This window comes from Gorilla gorilla, chromosome 1, assembly GCF_029281585.2.
Source record: "Gorilla gorilla gorilla isolate KB3781 chromosome 1, NHGRI_mGorGor1-v2.1_pri, whole genome shotgun sequence".
NCBI lineage: Eukaryota > Metazoa > Chordata > Mammalia > Primates > Hominidae > Gorilla > Gorilla gorilla.
Window position 1 is genome coordinate 33,369,272 of NC_073224.2, and position 11,445 is coordinate 33,380,716.

Genomic DNA, 11,445 nt, shown 5'->3' on the forward strand with positions numbered 1-11,445 from the left:
GAAGGCAATGAACAGGCATGAACCATGGTTTACATGTTCAATAGTTAGCACTGATGCATTTGTTTAATGTTTTGACAACTGTATTATGTTATAATTAGCTTCCTTTGTAATCTCATGTGCTTTATTGTATGCCTCTAAAATTGTTCTGAGAAGGCTTCCACAGGCTTCACCAAACTGCCAAAAATTTGTGCCATGGCACAAAATAAATTAATATTTCCTGCCCCACGCTCAGGTCTCCTTGAAGGCATGGATTGGGTCTCATTCTCTGCTGAGGCTTTAGGGTCCAGCACAATGCCTAGCATGGAATAGGCAAGAAAACATTGGTGGAAATAATGAATACTTAAATTCCCAGCATCTAAACTGTGCCTGGCCCATGGAAGGCACTCAGTAGAAGTTTCTAAATGAAGAACTAAACTTCTGAAGCCCCCACTGGCTGGCCCACGGTATCCCTCCTCAAGTCCCATTGAGTGGACTCCGCATTCCAGCAGACTGAAGCAAGGAGTCATTTATCAAGTAGGCTGGTACACTATCAACAACCAATTTTTACAACAATACAAAATCCTCTGTCGCTCATAAATTACTTCAAGATAAACACCAGGCCTTAAAATGAAGTGCTGCCAGATTAATGAACAGTTCCAGAATCTAATGAGCGGTTTCTAACGTCTGGAGGGCCTCCTTTATGGGGAGTTTGCCAGGACTGGGAATGGGCCTATGATTTAGCCATCCATCTTCCAGGCCCTACACGGCACGTGTTTTCAAGCCAGCTGGTGGGAGTTAGTGAGGCAATCTGAGGACTTGGAGAGATTGCTTTGTGTGCCGAGTTAACTGGCTCATATAGAGACTGAACCTGTGAGCCTGATTTCCTTAGCCCCATAGCTTAACCAGCTGAGCTTATCATCTTGACCACCTGAATGGATTCAGAGCGTCCCAGGAAAGAAACATAGTACAAAAGAGATGCACAGGAAGTCATGGTGATTCAAAACTCAGCAGAGAGAGAATGTTTGGATAACATCCTTAATACTTCACTTCCTGCCCACAAGAATGGCAAGGGCTTCAAAGTTACCACCTCCTTCCTTGCTCCACCCAAACCCTGACCCTTGATGTATGACAGCAAAGAGCGATGAAGGTCATGTCCCCAAGTATCTTGCAAGATTGCTGGCAGGGACACCAAGAAGAACTCATCCAGATTTTTTGCCACGATATTTTTTGCCACAATAGTTTGAGTTTTCTTTTGCCAACTTTACATGAGCTTTGCTTTTGATCCACCCCAAATATAGGAAGATCAGGGTTCACATCCTTCTCTCCCTCCCCAGGAAGGACCTTCCCAGCTGGCTGCAGGGACTGTCCAGGACTCTGATGTGCTCCCAGGGAGGGGAATTTATAGGGGGGTTAGCATGAATCAGAAACAGTACTGGGCATTTCACATCTGTTATCTAATTTGCAGAGATGAATGTTTAAAGACAGTCTGAAGCACCTTCCCTCTAACCTGCCTTCAGAGTTTGTTTTTAAAAGTTAAAGAATACTATCAAGCATCATGCCCAGTACACGAGTGCTCTATGTATATGTGTTGGACACATCGGAAAGTCAAAAGAATGAGTAATAGAATAAGACATAGGCTACATAATTCTGACTAGGGATTGATTTATCAGGCTAATCCATTGTCACTCTTGTCATCCAAGAAAAATGTCCAATGGGATACTGTGATTTTAAGGTTTTATTTATTGATATATTTGTGCCAGGAATATACTTAAAACCACTGGAAACATAATAAATTTTCAGGTGGACAGGAGTAAATGAGAGTTGTGGGAACCATGCCACCAGCGAGATATCATCACATGCAGTGACAAGAGGGCACCAGGTAGGATGACCATAATTCCCAATCTGCCCAGAACTGCCCTGGCTTACTCATAGTGTCCCCTTTCATTCTCAAATGTGTCCCAGTTTGCATGTTCACAGGTCAGAAGACTCAATAGTGTCAAGATGGCAACTCTCTCCAAATTAATCTGTAGAATCAACAAAATGTCAATCAAAATCCCAGCAGGTTTTTCTACAGAGACTATCAAACTGACTCTAAAATTCATATGACTATGTGAAGAACCAAGAAGACCTGAAGCAACTTTGAAAAGGAACAAAATTGGAAGACTGAAACTATCTTGGTTCAGATTTATTATAAACATAGTCATCAGCACAGTGTAGTATTGATGGAAACGAAACAAACCAAAATAATCAATGGAACAGAATGGAAAGTGCAGAAGCAGACCCATGCATATGTGGACATTTGACTTTTGACAAAAGTGTAAAAGCTGTCTAGTAGAGAAAGAATAATCTTTTCAACAAATGGTGCTGGGACTAGGTGCTGTGGCTCACACCTGTAATCCCAGTGCTTTGGGATGCCAAGGTGGGAGGATCACTTGAAGCCAGGAGTTCAAAACCAGCCTGGGCAACACAGCAAGACCTCCTCTCTAAAAAAAAAAAAAAAAAAGAATATTCTTAATTAGCTGGGCATGGTGGCACCCACATGTAGTCCTAGCTATTTGGGAGGCTCAGGCAGGAGGATTGCTTGAGCCTGGGATTTCAAGGTTGCAGTGAACTATGATCATGCCCATGCTACTGTGCTCCACCCTGGGTGACAGAGCAAGATCCTGTTTCTTAAAAAAAAAAAAAATCATGCTGGAACCATTGAATATTCATATATAAAAAAATTAACTTTGATTTATGGCACCAAACTGTATGCAAAACTTTATTCAAAATGGATGGTAGACTTCAGGGTAAACCTAAAACCATAAAGCTTCTGGGAGAAAACCTTTCAATTAGCCATAAAAGAACAAATTAATAAATCAGATTTCACCAGAACTTTAAGATTTTGCTCTGTGAAAGGCTTGCTAAAGAATGAAAAGTTAAGCCACAGACTAAGAGAAAATATTTACAAAACATGTATCTGATAAGCAACTTGTTATCTAGGACATATGAAGAACTCTCAAAACATAAGAAAACAAGCAGAGAAAAGAAAGGACTTGCCAAGGTTTTCATATGAGTGAACAGCAAACCTCGGATCATCCTGCATCTCCTGACTCCCAAGCCCCAGCCCCATTCTCCCTGCCAGGAAGCCCTTTGTCAGAGTCAACACGGAACATGGGTGGTGCAGTAAGAAATCACCCAAATCTTACTTTAAATCCTGGTGCCACCACTTACTGGCCTTTGGAGCACTTGTATGACTTCTTGGTTTTCTCTTTGGAATATTGGGAAGGTAATTTTTTAAGTGCCCTTGTTTAGATGATAAATTACAAGGTCACTTTACCATTATATGACCCTTGGGGTATAGGAGATCACCAAAAAGCAGCAGAGGGCACTAAAAGGAGAGGTGGAGAACCACAAATGACATGCTTTACTCCTTCAGTACTGCACCCAGCCGGGACTCTGAGCCCTGTGTTGCAGTTACAAGGAGCCACAGCTACTTGTCAACCTGTCCAATTACACTTCTGGAATCCCAATAAGAAGTGCTTAGAAATACAGGGCTCCAATTACTACAGGTCTCATGTTGGCTGCCCAGGAAGTGCTTGCTTTAGATCACCTTTGGGAATTCCTCTCCCCAAGACTTCAGGTAGCCAATACTTTCACAGTAGGATCCAGACTTTATGTGCTTAAACGCATAGCATAGGAGAAAATCTTTCTGGCATCTCAGGGATTCTCCTTTCCCCTCACTTGTATTCTTTCACTTACTTCATTCCAGCTACCTAAGCAGTTCTCCAAGTGCAGATACTGAAGGAAGAGGCCTCCCTAGGGCCCCCTCCCTAATCTGTATGAAGTTTTTTTGTCTCTCTCTCTCTCTCTGTCTCTCTCTCTCTCTCTCTCTCTCTCTCTCACACACACACACACACACACACACACCGATAACTATCTAGATAACCTTCTAACCTTCTCTTTCAGTTTGTGGTTTCCCCCGTACACAGACCCAAAGACATGGATTCAAGTGCAAATAGTTAATTTTAGAGAGAACCCCAAGAAACACTGTTGGGGGAGTCAGGAAATGGGAAAATGAGACAGGGAAGGGGAGATAGCAATAAAGGTAGTTACCACTATGGATAATTGGAATTTAATCCAAATGACATCTCTGGGAGCCAGTGTAGAAAATGCATCTCAGGGCCATCTCACCAGAGCAGTGAGGGATCTGAGGTATTTATATACCAACTCCCTGAGTCATTGGTTGAGTCAATGCTGCCTTTGACAAGCTTAGTCCAGTTGGGAGCCAGAAATTTAAACAGCTTAAACTCCTCCGTGGCTGCTATATGTCTTATTAAAATTTGAACCCCAGCCTAACATAGCATAGTTCCCTGCTACTGAGAGCCTCTTATGTTGGAGCCAAGCAATCTCTGGCTTCTCAAGATGGACTTCAGGAAAATGGCAATTGGAAATTGACCAGTCTGCACTGAAGTGGCAAGAGTGAGCAGGGAACACCAAGTTACTTTTTCATGGAATTACACCACCATTTAGCAAGCACTGAATAACATACTTAGTGTGGCATGCTCACCAAATACTCATAGGCTTACCTATATTTGATGACCAAAAGACTGAACCGAGGAAACACGGATCATTTCCAAGTCAAAGCACTTATGAGTCTGTATGCAACCTTTGTACCCTCTCTTCCCATAATACAGCAACTCAAGAGCTGCATGTTCTAGATTGGGTAACTACAGGATGCAATCAGACTAGATCCTTAAGTTGCCACTGGGAAAGCTGACCTGGAAAGCTGCAGGACCCAGAGCCAACTTTGTGCAAAAGAGAAATAAACCTACGTATGCTCAGGTGCTGAGATTTTCAGATTTGTTTGTTACTGCAGCAAAGCTTAATCTAACCTGCCTCATATAGTTAGAACCTTTGTCCTGATTTCAATTTTATGTATTCATTCAACAAATAATTATTAAAAGCCCTCTATATTCTTGATGCTGAGGATACAGTGGTGAACAAAAGAACAAAAAGTTTCTGCCTCTATGGGATATAATATGTACTAATAGCAAGGCAGTCTTGCCAATAAGGGAAAGGTTTATTCCTCCTCATAGTAACTGTAAGAGACACAATGGTAAATAAGCAGCCCAGAGGGGGAAATGTTCTATTTTGATAGAAGGAAAATGGTCAGTTGTTATGTGTGAGCAAAGTTGTTAGAGAAAAGGAAAGAAAAATATCAATGCAAACTTCTTGTTGTACATCATTTCAATACTTGTTGAGTACCAATTATAGGCCAGGGTTTATGCTAGATGCCAGGGATTGGGAAGTAAAGAAGAATAATGCTATGCTCAAGAAGCTGAGTCTAGTGAGAGGAGAGAAATGTAAATCAAGCATAAATTATTTGACGACTTCTCTGTCTCTTAATTAACCTTTGAACCTCAGACTCTCACAGGATAGATGCCCAATAAGTATTTATAGAATATACTAATAACTGCACTATATTTCCCTCAACCTCAGAAGAAAAGCTGCATTAGAAAGGAAGAAATCAGACTGGACATGATGGCTCATGTCTGTAATCCCACCACTTTGGGAGGCCAAGGCCGGAGGATTGCTTGAGGCCAGGAGTTTGAGACCCGCCTGGGTAACATAGCGAGACCCTGTCTCTACAAAAAATTAAAAATTGTCCTGGCGTGGTGACATGCACCTGTGATCCTAGTTACTGGGGAGCCTGAGGTTGAAGGGTCACTTGAGGCCAAGTGTGAAGTTATCATGAGCTATGATCACACCATTGCACCCCAGCATGGAGAGCAGAGTGAGATCCCAATCAAAAAAAAAAAGTTAGCCCATACCCCTACACACCTTCATACTCTTACCTACTCAGCCTTTGCAAATCAATGCCTAAGGAAGAGACTTCCTATATTACTCCCAGAGTGCATAGTACAGGGCTCAGCAATGAGCAGTCAACTGAAAGATTGAGCTCTGTGGAAGTACAAAGCCCTAACAGCTGTTGAGAGTTTAACTCGAATAATCCATAAGGTGGGATGTTAACCCTAGGGATCAAAATAAAGTCAACAACCTTCCACTTGAAGTATATCCAGTCTACATAGATCACTGCAAGTCCCTGAAGTCTGTGTCAAGGACTTGTGAACATTTCAAGAAAAGTCAATACCTCTAGCACTGCCCCTATTTTAAAGAGAAGTAAAGGCAGTATATACATCCAGAAAATATCCAGAAAATAAGTCAAACCAGTGCATTTGTTAAGTCCTGGGGTCTCCTGTGGCCACATTCTCACCTCCAGTTCTGTTCTCAGCCTTCTCGATCCCTCTGTGCTGCTGGGATTCTCTTGGTTTCTCTAATAAGTAAGTAGATCTTTGGGAATGTCCTTGGCAGATTCTGCTTTGGAGAAATTAACAAACTAAATCAAACTGACAAAACATTTAACAACATAACTTAAAGCAAGGTTGTTCTTTCCCTAAGAACAGGGCACCCTCAGCCTCTTCAGGTTTCTAGGTAACATTAGAGGTTCAGAGAATTTCTAGCCTGCAAGCTACCATTTGTGGGGTCTACGGAGAAAATAGAGCACTGATTTCTATCCCCAGCTGGACCCGCTTCTTCACCCAATTGGTCTTCAGTGTGTCCCCTCCTGCTCATCCCTCACTCCCTGGCCCCCACTGTTCCATGATGACTGATAAACTGCCAGTGGATTCATACTATTTAAAACAGAGAGTATCTAAAAAGATCACTACAACTTACCAGCCCCTTTTATCCTTGGGCAAATTCCTCTTACTTAGCTAACTGCTTTGTCTGGCCAGAAACAGCTTTGTGAAATATAATCCAAGGTACCATGAAGTTTTATAATCTCTTTCCGTTAGATATACAGCCTACCCTATATCTAACCCCAACAGTTGGAAATGATATTAACTGACTTCTGATAAGTATCAGAAACCAGTTGCTTCTCACTACTAATCATCTATTTTTGGAACTGAATGCAAAGGAAACATATGCTCAGTCATGACTGTGACTCTTTAAAACAAAGTCTGTTCATCTTTCATCTTCCCGCATTGCTTGATGATTCTTTTTTTTTTTTTTTTTTTTTTTTTTTTTTTGCTCACCTACCCTGACCCATCACTTTAGCCCTGAAAATTTCAAAAAAAAACATGGGTGGGGGGATTGTTTTTCTTTTCTTCATCCCTTCCCCACCCCAAATCCTTATCCCTGTACAACAGCAAACCACATCTTACCTATGTGGAATGCAGAAGAAATGTTTTCCTTTTGATATTAAAAAGTCCTCCCACCAACTAGGTAAACATTGGCCACATCACAGAGCTGGTATGTTATTGCAGAGCAGAGGGGAGCACAAACCCAGAGTTTTTTCAGGGTCATGTCGAAAGGAATCTCAGGCTTTGGCTGCAACTCCAGGGAAGAGATGAAAACACTGTGTACACGTGTCAGAATGCCAACTGCAACGGCATACATGGATTGCTACAGTGACAGAGGATTTGATTGAACAATGGGATCTTCTTCACAAGTAGTTTGTGGGATTCCCTCTCCTCTTCCAACACAGATCCCAGCTGAGATCAAACACAGTATTCTTGGAGGTTCCAGCAACAACAGGTCGACTTTTGAACAGTGCTGTCAACAGGGCATCATTGCAATCCAGTGCTTTGAGAATTGCTGAACAAAAGCAAAGTGTCAGACTGTGTCACAGGGATCAATCAGTCAAGGACACATCTTCCCCATGTCCTTAGGGGTATGACATTCTCAACTACCACTGTAAAGCAGAAAAGTGGGACCAGAGAAAATTTAAGTGATTATTCTCATTGCACCCAGGTTTCAATATGGACAATTTGTGATGACCTGAGATGAAGTTGTGACGTTGTGAAATGCACCATTGAGCTAATGCAGTTGCACTCTAAGGCTTCGCAGAGGGAATGTGGCATGCTGGTCCCATTCTGTGTTTGATTTGCTTGATGGTAATAGGAGAGTTATGTCAACTCTCTTTCTCCATTTCTCCATCCCTTAGGAAAAAAAGATCATTTTAATCCTTCAATAGAGCATCCAAGAGGATTAAGAAATAATAAGGTCTCTGTGAAAAGTCCTCCATTGTACCCATAGAGATTTCGTCGATTATTAATAAAAACACCCCAAGGCTTCCATTTTTCCTTGGATTCTGAGTATGTGGTTACTTTTGTTCATGGCATCCAATGGTAAGTTAATTTTATTAAGAACATTTTTAGAAAGCTACAATGTCAGAAGTTGACACTACTCTCTTTCCAGTCCTCTATTCTTGGTAACATCATTAAACATCAGCTGGTCCCAAAGGCAAGTTGCACCTTTTTTTAATCTAACAGCCATTCTGTGGATAGCATTTGTTTCCATTGCTGCCAAGGAGACAATCTGGCTCTCATTTCCTTTGAAGAAGAGCCCGTTATGATGAGTCAGGTCTACACTGGGAATAATTAGGTCAAATAAATGAGCCCTTCCAGCTGCCTATAGCATCACTCAACACCCCCCTGTTGCAGATGCAGGAGACATTTCTGGAGCAAAAGCAGAGTTTATCTGTTGTGAGTTACCCCTTCCACTTGCCCAGGGGATGCTATCAAAACATATGCAAGGTAATTATGGCTCCTCTCTTTGCATCTGGAAAAGTGAAAACTGATCCATAAAATCGAATGGAGATCTCATTGTCTTTCTGCCCCACCAGAGAAGGCTCCTGCAGCATGAGGAAATAAGAACCAGCTGACAAGCTCGGGCAAGACTCCTGCCTTGTGTCACATTTGCCCTCATGGTCTCCCAGCCACCTTATCCTCAGTTGTCATGTCCACTGGCAGGAGAAAAAGGAAATTCAATGATGTTGGAGTCATGTACCAGCCCTTGTTAGTATTCCACTTGAGCCGATATCTGCAGCTCATCACTCAGGCAAGCATCTGGCCCAGCCACCTCCACAACTCACACTCTCAGGTAGTTTTCTTTTGTGTTCAACATCTCATATACACAGTAGGAGACTAATCTGGGGCTGAATTAGAAATACAAACTGCTATCCAGGTTAAAGATCTCCCCTGCGCCGATCTGGGTACCAGGAAGTGGAAAATGAAGATTAAAAACCATCTATAGAATAAGCCTTTCATCCAAGAGTCTCATTACTCAGAGAGAAAAAAGAATCTTCAGTTTTGTTTCTCTCTCTCAACTTTATCAAACCATTTAAAGATTGCTATAATGTAGGAACCCTCATGAGTTGCACCACCGAATTCCACAACCTGGAATTTTATACCTTACATTAACATGGGTCACTGACCTCCTCAAAGGGGCTGATGATGCATTTCAGGCTGGCCAGATCATGTGCTTTCCCAAGGAATATGTGGTCTTCAAGACCCCATCACTTAACTTTCTAAATCTAAATCACCATTTGAAGCCTCTCGTGCAAGTGGTTTGCCTTGAGTTGTGTTTGCTTTGCTTGCCCAAGGGGTTTTATTATTCTGGGTTACTCTAGCTCCACAGGAAATGAGAATATCAATATCTACACTCTGTCTTTAAAAAAAATTAGAGGAATTTGGCCTACATTGCAGTAGTAACTCAGAACAAAAGACTGCTCACCAATCCTTCCTTCCAAGCTGCCTACCCTGTAGTGATCACCACATCTCACATCTACCAGGAGGTAAATGATGCCTCAGTAGAACCTCAGGAAGGAGAGGACAGCTGTGAACCTCAAAAATTAGCATATTTGCAAACATTCTGGGGCAATAGCCTATCAAACAAAGTTTATCACAAAATAGCTTTAATTCAGTCATTGTTGAGTGACTGCTGAATGCAAAGCACTTTTACCATACCTGTTCCACCCTCACTTGTGAGCATCAGCCTTGCTGTCCTTCAGTTTTAGAGTAAACCCTGCATCCAGAGGCCTCCCCTCCTCAGACACCATTGTAATTCCTAGTTATGGGAGATAAGGAAGGCTTTCCTTGTGGGGCTCAATTTAAACTCTCAGTGCTGGCTCACAGACCAGCCCCTACAGATTCCCCCATCTTACCTTCCTCTGACGTGAAATCTTCCAGGTGTAGGTTAAGGAGCCCTAATCCCACATTGCCTATGGATTAACCCAGGAAAGAAGACATCATAACCCTAAATGAAGTACAGTAATTTTTTTAATCTGTTGCAGCCTTTAATCAATTTCATTCACTTGCCTTGCCCTAACCTAACTTCCTCTCCTGGGATGTGTCAGCAAGGCTCATTACTAAGAAACGCCAGCGTCATCCACACCACGATCTTGTGACTTCAGCACCTCCGCTTCCATGAGCAAACCTCAGCTGTTCCAAAGTGAAAGAGTATTTCACCTCTCCCAAGAGGCTGGGTCCAAGTCATGCTACCGACTTCAAAGAGGAGGAGAGATGTGAGGGAAGAAGGAAGACCCCCTCATTGAGGCAGAGGAGCAGCCTCAGGTCCTCTGACACCCAGAGGAGGTGCACAGCTACATTTACTCTGGTATCTCCAGACCACAGGTGCAGCATGGCTCACATGTGCAATGAATTCAGCATGTGATTTGGGTAGAGTGTGGGAGTGGATGCTCACATGTGCAGCCACTGAAGCCTGGGCTGTGCTCAGTGAGGCGAGAAGAGGGGAACTGAGGTCTAGCAAGATCCATTAATTCATATGATCGTTGTCCTAGCTGGTCAGGCTGGATTGAATTCACAGCAGGGTGGCCTCATGGCCCAGGGTAGGGACCACAAAAAGTTTTAATTGCTGATAAAACAAATAGAACAAAACTTTAAAATACAATTTTCTGCTCCCTCAACCCCCGGCCCCACGCCATGTCTTTAACCTGTGATCGAAAGGATATTAAGATCTTGGGTGTATCAACAGTCCAGAGGACAAGAAGGAAAATCCTGGGATGTGAAATATTCTGCAACAAGGAAAGCAACTGGAGAGGCGACGAAATTCACTGCAGCTGTTTTGCCCTCCTCTTTTTTTCTCTCGCTCCCTCTGTCTCTTTCCTGGAAGTCCCCTAGTAAGAAGTAAAAGAGATAATGGCTTTGGAGTGCATGTTTTTCCTGGAATTGGAAGGAATTTTAACAAAGGAGCCCTTCAGAATGAACCCCCCCACCCCTGCTTTTCACCTGAAGTAGGACAAGATTGGTGCCCCCAACATCATTCTCCATGTGGCCCCAGGTTGGGTTGGGGGGTGGACACTACTGATAAGCTCTTAGCAATTTCCCTATTTGTGGACTCCAAAGCTCCTTAGCTTGACAACTGATGGATAAGTTTTCTTTTGTGGGATAAGAATAGATGACCTTTTCACCCTGAATTCCCATCCTGGGGCCGGGGAAGAGAGCCCAGGATCCCTTCTCTTGGCCTTCACACCGTGGGAAAGAGTACCTAGAGTTAAAAGCCTGATAAATGCCTTCGAACAGCTTTGAAAATCACTCAGCGTGAGCGCTTGCCTCCTGAACAAATGTCCAAGTTGTATCACTACGGGAATGGCTCTCGGGTCACAGACACAGAGGTGATTCT

General features: G+C 42.8%; 1 long non-coding RNA gene across 1 annotated transcript; it reads right to left on the reverse strand.

The window, feature by feature from the left end:
• Window positions 1-1,701: 1,701 nt before the first annotated feature.
• On the reverse strand, window positions 1,702-9,114 carry LOC134758845 (uncharacterized). Its single transcript, XR_010134498.1, has 3 exons — window positions 7,185-9,114; window positions 6,236-6,336; window positions 1,702-2,003 (listed from the first exon to the last, which is right to left on the reverse strand). It is a non-coding gene; the product is annotated as an uncharacterized lncRNA (long non-coding RNA).
• Window positions 9,115-11,445: the final 2,331 nt, after the last annotated feature.